The sequence below is a fragment of the Cryptotermes secundus genome, unplaced genomic scaffold, assembly GCF_002891405.2.
Source record: "Cryptotermes secundus unplaced genomic scaffold, Csec_1.0 scaffold443, whole genome shotgun sequence".
Classification (NCBI taxonomy): Eukaryota; Metazoa; Arthropoda; class Insecta; order Blattodea; family Kalotermitidae; genus Cryptotermes; species Cryptotermes secundus.
This window is the reverse complement of record NW_019731576.1, coordinates 37128-45521: the sequence shown is the minus strand read 5'-3', so window position 1 is coordinate 45521 and position 8394 is coordinate 37128.

The following is an 8394-nucleotide window of genomic DNA, read 5'->3' as shown; positions in this document are numbered from 1 at the left end:
TGCTGACAGGAGAATTGCCAGTTAAGTTTCTGGGTAGGACAGAAGACTTTGGTCTAGATTAAGTCTACAGACTTCTTGAGAGTTTTCACTCTATAACATAAGGTTTTAAATGCAGCATATTAAATCCATGGTCCTAACCTGTAATTTCCTGATATGTGAGATGTAAACTCTGCTTTTGGTGCATTGCATACTTAACCACAGACTTCTCTGCTGTAGTTCAAGTCCACGGATAAAACTGTATGTGTATGGTCCACTATTCAAAAGACTGAATGTATGTAAATTTGTGTTTGTCTCAGTCATTGGTATGCTGACTCTGTACATTGGCCTCTCATAAACATTACTTCGAGGTCCATCTCATGATGAAGTTAACATCTATTTTACACTTTTTCAGTGTGAAGCTAATGGTATGTGTAGTTCAGTGATTCTGTGTTTGCATAAGGTTCGAATAAACTGTACTTGCACATCTATGGCATAAGATGGAACTGAGCCTGTTATGTAAAGGACAGATTTCACTACTTTCTGTTTTGTGTGAGGGATGATTGGTATTTGTCATGGCCTCTACTGATATTGCAGTTTAAGCTGAAAGTTCTTCACATTATTTTCTCATAATTCACAAAATAGCACCATCCAGAAGAGTCTTTATACACTGGAATATTTATGTATCTCTTAAAAAGTTAATATGGTATGAAAGAATGATAGACTACCCCAGTAGTATGTACGTAATCCATAATTTTAACACTTTGCATTCCGGCAATTTAAATATTTAAATTACCCTGGGTACCGGCATTTTTAAACCTACTGCCCTAATTTGTGCACTGTTCAGTTTAAAAATTAGTATAAAATCTCCTAATTAATGTTATGAGCTAAAATTTTTGGAGAACACTTACCAATGCTCCTGGAAGTGCTTGAGAGTGTGATATTTCTGGAAACGTTCCCCTTTGTGAAGTGGCATTACACAGAACTTGCAAATGTAGACAGTCATACTCCTTTTTTTGTGAACTGTGCAAACACGGCATTGCCTAGAAGGATGCTTCCCCTTGGAATGTTCACTCTTCACAATTTTCACGATGGTATGTTTCCACATATCACCCGAGAGTCACCCAGGGGGGGTCCACATGAGGCCTTCATGGGGTGGGAGTTGATGGGCCTGGTGGCACTAAGTCTGTGTCTGACTCTGGTTCTGCTGCCACCATCTGGTCTGTAGCCCAGGCCTTTGCCACATTCATCAGAAATGCTTTGTATTTCAGTTTTGAATCAGGGTTTAGATTTTTGTAAGCCAAAAATGAATTGAAAATGGCACAATTTATAAGCCACAAGGCAACTTTCTTTGTCCACTTTATTGTTTTCCTAGGAAGAGAATAATAGGCCAAGTATTGATCGGCTGTTTCAGCTCCCTTCATGAACATATTATACTGAGAAATACAAATAGGCTTCTTTACTTGTCCATGTCTCCTTTGAACATCAGCCATGCTTGAATTGTGAATTGTGGTAATCATATTCACAAAACGAGTATCCGTATCTCCAAAAAACAGTTCTGCTGCTTCAGACACTTGCGTTGGGTCTGATGGAATTTGTTTCACCCCCAGATTTCCAGTAAACTGTCCCAGAATAGGCATTTTGTCTACTTTTCCCCATGTGGCTGTCCCCACAATGTTACTACTCGCATTTTCTTCGGAGCTACTGTCACTTTTACTGTCTGTGGCCACAATTCTTTGTTGTCCCCTGTCACTGCCACTGTCTGAGTCACTATCACTACACGTCTCACAAGGCACGTCAGATAGCTCATCGGAGAACAAGTCAGATATTTCTTGTTCTCCGAGAGATCGCTTGGTCTTTGACCGCTTTCGTCCTTGATCCACATTGCACTACTAACTTACTGCCTGGTACATACAGCTTGGAGATGAACAAAGGCATTTTCCTTTGGAGTGGGATAGGAAAACAGCAAAGTCATGTTACTGGCTACTAAACAAACATTTGGGAGGTCTATTACGCACCAGTTATGCATCTGCATGATGCCAGAGCAAGGTATACTGTGTTGCAACATAACGTGTCCTAAAATCATAATATTATGCAACCGGTCCGCCACGTTTAAAAGCAAAAATCATAATATTATGCGACTGTTCTGCAAAGTGTTAAGTTATTTTATGAACAGAATATAAAATTATGAAAAATCTTGAATGTAACTTTGAAATTCAGGTCACAGTAACTTATGAATTAATGTGAATCAGTTATTGAGACATCAAATTGTCCACATTCATAATTATTTTATGAATTTCTCTTCCTCCATTCATTAATTAATTGGGTCCCCTCGGCACTGCAGCCACTGATTGGCCTATTGTAGCCTGCTCTGGGTGATTATGATGATAGAGAATTTGGTGGAATGAAGATTGGCAAGGGAAACCGAAGTACTCTGAGAAAACCTGCTCTAGTGCCACTTTGTCCACCACAAATCCCGCTTGACCAGACCCGGGATCGAACCCGGGCTGCCGCTCCATACATTAAAATCTTTAATCAATATACTATAAACATTGGGCAAGAAATTTTTAAGTTATTGCTAAAAACTCCAGTTTCCTAGAGCATTTTGGTTATTTTAATTGTTTGCATGGTTGTGTTTTAGTAGGAATGACCTTCACAAAATGTGCCATTCAAATTGTAGATACATACTAATTTTATTTAGAATATACTCATATAAATTGTGGTGTGCTAAGTACTTTATATTTATGAGTACCATGGAACAATATATATCTGCATAAACTTTCCAGAGAAACCATTTAGTTTATACTGACGGCAGTTGACACCGAGGCAGACAGTGATTTTTCTTTCTTCACTGAATTATCCAGAAAAAGTCAAATCAGACGTTACACAGCAAATATTGTCATGCGTAGGGGTGACTGTAGGCGGGTTCTGGATTGGATGATTGGATTTATTTCACCTTATACATTCACAACTTAGGACTACAGGTAATACAACACTAACACTGATTTACACACTTTCCAGTCCACTGATACACACACATTATGGTTCTCAGTCTTCACTAGTCATATCCTGGCAACACATTTATCACAGTCTCACTGTAACTTCAAATCACACATGAAGTCTTCTTTTCGCAGCCTGTTTCCATTCTTGCCATTGTTCTGCAGCTGCTGGTTCTGAAGACTTTACTTAATTCAATTCCTTTGCTCCATGGCTCATATCCCAGCAGGCTGGTATCTTAAAGCTCGTCTCTTCACTTCTCCACTTGACTACTGTTCTGTTATTGCCAAACACTTCTAATGACCACTTTGCACAGACCACACAGAAAAAACATCCTCTACTGTTAAGGAGCCATGTTTACCGATTCATTGTCTAGCAATGGACATCCTATTCTTGAGCGTGTTAGCTTACGTGGGAGTGTGTTTACTGAGTCACTGCCTAGCAGTGGCTCTGTACATCACAATATAATGGAAAAAATATTTTTTTTACCTTTATCAGATGGTAAGCAAATGGCGAAGTCAAGAAAATGTGGATCTATATATCCACCCCTTTATATGCCTTCATTACATTGTGCTTAATTAGTTAAGCACAAGGACAACTTTACCATTTTATCAGATGGTAAATTGCAATGTACTGGTACATTTCAAAGATGTAGTGAAATTTGTCCTGCAATTAGTAGATTCTAAAGGGTTCTGATGATGATATCTAACAGTCAGGATTACTGGGTTTTTGGACTCTGTCTATTGTCCAGTATTTTAAAGAACATGATGTTTTTGAAACTGGGTCTGTTTCTGTCCTCAAATGAGGTGGGAGACACCTGCTCTGTTGGGTCCATCAGAAAGACCTAACCTCAGTCACTTAATGTTGTGTTCATTAGAGTACCAGATGATGGATAAAGTTCAAAAACCCAGTAATCCTGTTCGTCCTGCAACACCAGTATTTATTTGAAATGGTCAATGGCAGCTGCCCAGAACTTTTATTATGATTTAAATAATGAATGCTCTCTTTTGCCCTGTTATTCAGGCTGGAAAAAATTGCCAGTATTTATCAGAATTAATTTGTTCTTAAATACAGCAAAACTCACTTGCAAGAATGTCTTTCTATACTTTCTTTACTGCCCAAAAGAAAATAACTAAACTGATACTGTGGACTTCTCTTAAAAGTGAATGTTATTTTCCCATGTCAGTATAGAAAGTCAATTTCCTCATTCTTATGCACATGTGTTTTTTTGTGATCATTTGTATTTTATATGTATATTTTGAGAGAAACATTCTCCCAGAAACATACATTTTGCATAATTTTGTAAAGTGATACTAATTAGTTTATTTGTGATGATTTATATTTTTTAGGCACCCACCACATAAAAAAGAGAAATTTAAATTGAAATGTGAATTGGAAACTTCATGGTATAGTACCTGAATTTTTCAGGGTGGGTTAGAAGTTCTGCTAGCAGGATATCCAGGCATTTATGTTTATTTCTATAATTATTTTCATACATTCATTTAATTGCACTGAATTACATTTCATTAATAGTAAATAACAGGCTTTTAAAGATTTGTGTTCATGGTGGTGTAAGATCTAAACATATGAACTGAAATTTTTGAATGGAGACTTGCTTCTGTTAAAGATACAAATATGACAGTTTGAGAAATATTTAATAACCACCTGTTAATTATATAATATGGTTGATTTGATTCAAAACACATGTAATTAACATAAACATATACACAAATACCTGAAATCCTGTAGCAGAACTTACAAATTCTGCGCATGTTTAATGGAAACTTCTTGTTTTGAAGAAATTTTCAGAAGAGAGGAAACTACTTAATATTTTGTCTGTTAATATTAAATCTGACCTATTTGTTCATTATAGAATTTTAACAGAAGTTTAGTGGTTATGAAAGTAATACGTGTTAGGAACTAGAGAAGTCTCCATAAGATCATTGTATTTCAAGCTTTGTGAAGGAGATGGGTCAGATTCTTATGCTCGTATGACAGCAGCATCATGACAGTTTCAGTTCATTCAACTTTAGAATATTACTACTTCTCTTAAATTATTTAATTTAGAAGGTTCACAATTTAAGTTCTTGTCGGGGTGAAACTCCAGCAAGCAGCTGTGTTAGCAGAGAACACTGAAGTCATGACAATGTAGTGAGGGGAAGGGAAATGTATTGAAGTGATGATGCATATTCATGATTTTTACTTTTTATACAACGTTACAATTTTGTAGACTCTTGACAAATATTTATTGAAATTGTACTATTACAAATGCTATTAAGAATAATAATAGTTATTATTATTATTATTACTATTACTATTATTATTATTATTTACAAGTATTATCCAAACATCTGCAAGGGATTTACCCTCTGCATTATTGTTAATACATTTTTAAAATAATTTTGTGATCTGTGTGTAACATAGTTTTACATTTTTTTAATTGTGTATGTTAGTTTATAGTGCATTTCATCAAATGTCACAACAGTATACTCCATAGTAACCTGATACCAAGTTACAGTGTACATATATAGTCACCAACAATTGAACCATCAAATCTGAAACCTTACCATACTGCTTATATACATGCTTTGAGTGCTGAATTTAAAGACTAAAAGAATTGAACACTCTTTGTAAATAATTCACGGCAGAGTTGTCACAGAAGGTTGCTGTGTCTCTGAACAAAGCAGGTGGATGTTTTGATGTAATCTCACATGGTTGAGGATTCTCTCCAGTAATCTCGTTTCTTAAGGCTGAAAAATGCTGTATTATAAATTCAAGAGGTTCACAAGAAACACTGATTTTGTATCACATAAAATGGTGTTCCCTTTAAATACAAAAAGGGAACATTAAGAAAAATTAAAGTGATTTTCTCAGATACACAATTAATGCTGCCATATGATGATTCCTGCATTAATGCGCAGATCTCCGTTTTACTCAATTTTAATTCTTGAACCAAAGAATGTGTTTAGAAATTGAGAGCATGTTATTAAACTTTGTCTTGCCACAGGAACTACCTAATACAGCAGTATCCTTGGTTTGAGGCTTGGATTTAGTGTGTTGGTGACTGCATATATAAATATGTGTGTAATTTATTTACTTTATTATCTAAAGTTTTATTTTGTGTGGATTTTACCCACTTGGTATTCTTTTAAATAATGGCAGCTCTTGACATTTTGGAAGTGCTTCATATAACAACTTAGAGAGTAACAGTTCGTGAACTAAAACATCAGCTTTCTTTTATCAATAGGGTAGTTGCTGAAAATAGAAAGTACTTGAAAATATTTTGACTTTTTGCAGCAGTGGTCCAGTGGGTGCAGAGTGTGTATGTGATTTCAGAGAGATTATTTATGTTTTTTCTACAAGCGTTTTTATATAATTAATATCTAAAAAACAAATATATGAAACAAGTATTAACTTAGGTATACTATTGCCATAGTGTATTTCGACTGATAAGTATTTTAATACTTAAAATCAATCTCTTTTTGAACAATTTCACGTGGCTTATGTAAAGACTAAAATAATGCATAACAGCATAATTTTTTTACATAGAGCATGAAATGTGAGTGAAAAAGAGAAATTAGTGAATACTCATTTATATCTGTAAACAAAACTGTCACCAATGATTTCTGATACATAATGATTAATGGTTTGTTTAGAGCCATGCTGATATAGATACATAAATACTCAAGGTGAATTTGGCCCAATGGCATGCAGAGTAATTTTAATGTGAGCCAACATAATTCATGCTTTTGTTTGAGTTTACATCATAGTTGGCCTGTTCCCTGTTATGGACACCTTTATTTCTTTTGAACATAATTCTGCATATGTATAAAATGTACCTTGTTTCTCAAAATTTAGCAAGCTTAATAACTCTGTTATGTAACCTAGAAGTGTCTAGCCAGGTTGGCTGTACTGATGTGTTGTCTCAATACAAATTCTGAGCTTCCGTATGGTGGTGTAAAGGAATTCTGCTTGCTGTATTTTTTTTTTACTAGCGATTAAACCAGAATACAAGGGAAGTTTGTTATAACACAAATCATAAACATCATGACGAATTTGTAAGTTGTTGTGTGCTTAATTAATTAAACGCCATGCCATGAAGACATGATGTGGCATGCAGGTATAAACTGCACCATTCATGACATCAGCGCTAGACAAGAGGTGAGTGGTAAGCTTCATGCCCTGGCCAGTTTACTGCTGGGGAATGAGTCTTTGGTGCCCATTGTGTAGGAGGCCGGGTGGTCCCCAGAGCTGGTTGGGATGCTGTGGAGTAATGAAAAGTCTCTTGCCCACTTGGGAATTGAACCCCAGCATCAAGCCTATAGCCCATCACTATACTTAATGAGAAATTGATGCGGTAACAAATACTCATTATAGACAGCTTAAGACCTGCAGATGTGTAAACGCAGAAATCAAACTGTGTATATTTGCAGCTATCTAATAGTTTAAAATGCGGGAGCTTATAGTTATTCTTTAATACCTGAGCTACAGTGAACTCTTTATTATTATCCTAGGTAATGGAGGGCAGTAGTGCGGTAAAAAAAAAGTACCAGGCTGTGAAGGCCCATAGGGTTGTGAGTTGTTGGGGGTCTCACATTATTTAGATAATCGGCTCAAAGATGGCGGTAAAGTTGTCAGCCTTATGTGTTGGCCGTGCTTTACTCCCTAAAAATTAATTCAGGGCAGTAGCGCAGATAATTTAAAATTACAAGCAATCCAAAATCTGAAAATGCCCATTCCAGGCTGCAGTAAATCATGAAAGTTGCTTAGTTATGACTTACTAGACCTAGTACTTGTCACTAAAGAAACAGAAACTCATGGTTTTAGTCCGCAAGCGAACTATATTGACTGAGCGACTGCTGCTTCTCGGAGAAGTTAGTGCCAACTTTAGCAGATAGAAGGTGTCGTGGTCAGTGCAACGAATCCCCACAGCTGTTAATTCCAGTTTTCTAGACCGGGGCCGCTATTTCCTTGAAATAGCTCCTCAATTATCATCACAAGGCTGAGTGGACCCTGTTCCATACCCACTACCTCTCAGAAAAAAAATGTGGTAGCACCAGGAATTGAACCTGGGCCTCTGGATCTGTAGTCAGGAACTCTAACCACTAGACCACAGAGAAAAATACGTTTCCATAGGAAGAAAGCAACCCTTGTTCAGTGTTAGGCAGACATGAAAAGCAGTAAAATGATAAAATATAAAAGTTGAAATAGGACAAAAAATATATGCAGTCTGCTGCAAGTCATTGACACATATTAATGAAACTGATATAATTTACAACACTTAATTCATTGAAGGAAGCTATGTAATCAATAAGGAAGGGTTCCAAAATTTGTGCAGTTAATATGAAAAGCAGATAATAAACAGTCTACTGTATATGTGAATCATGTCAGATTTTTGTACACAAAAGACGAAAGTATTGA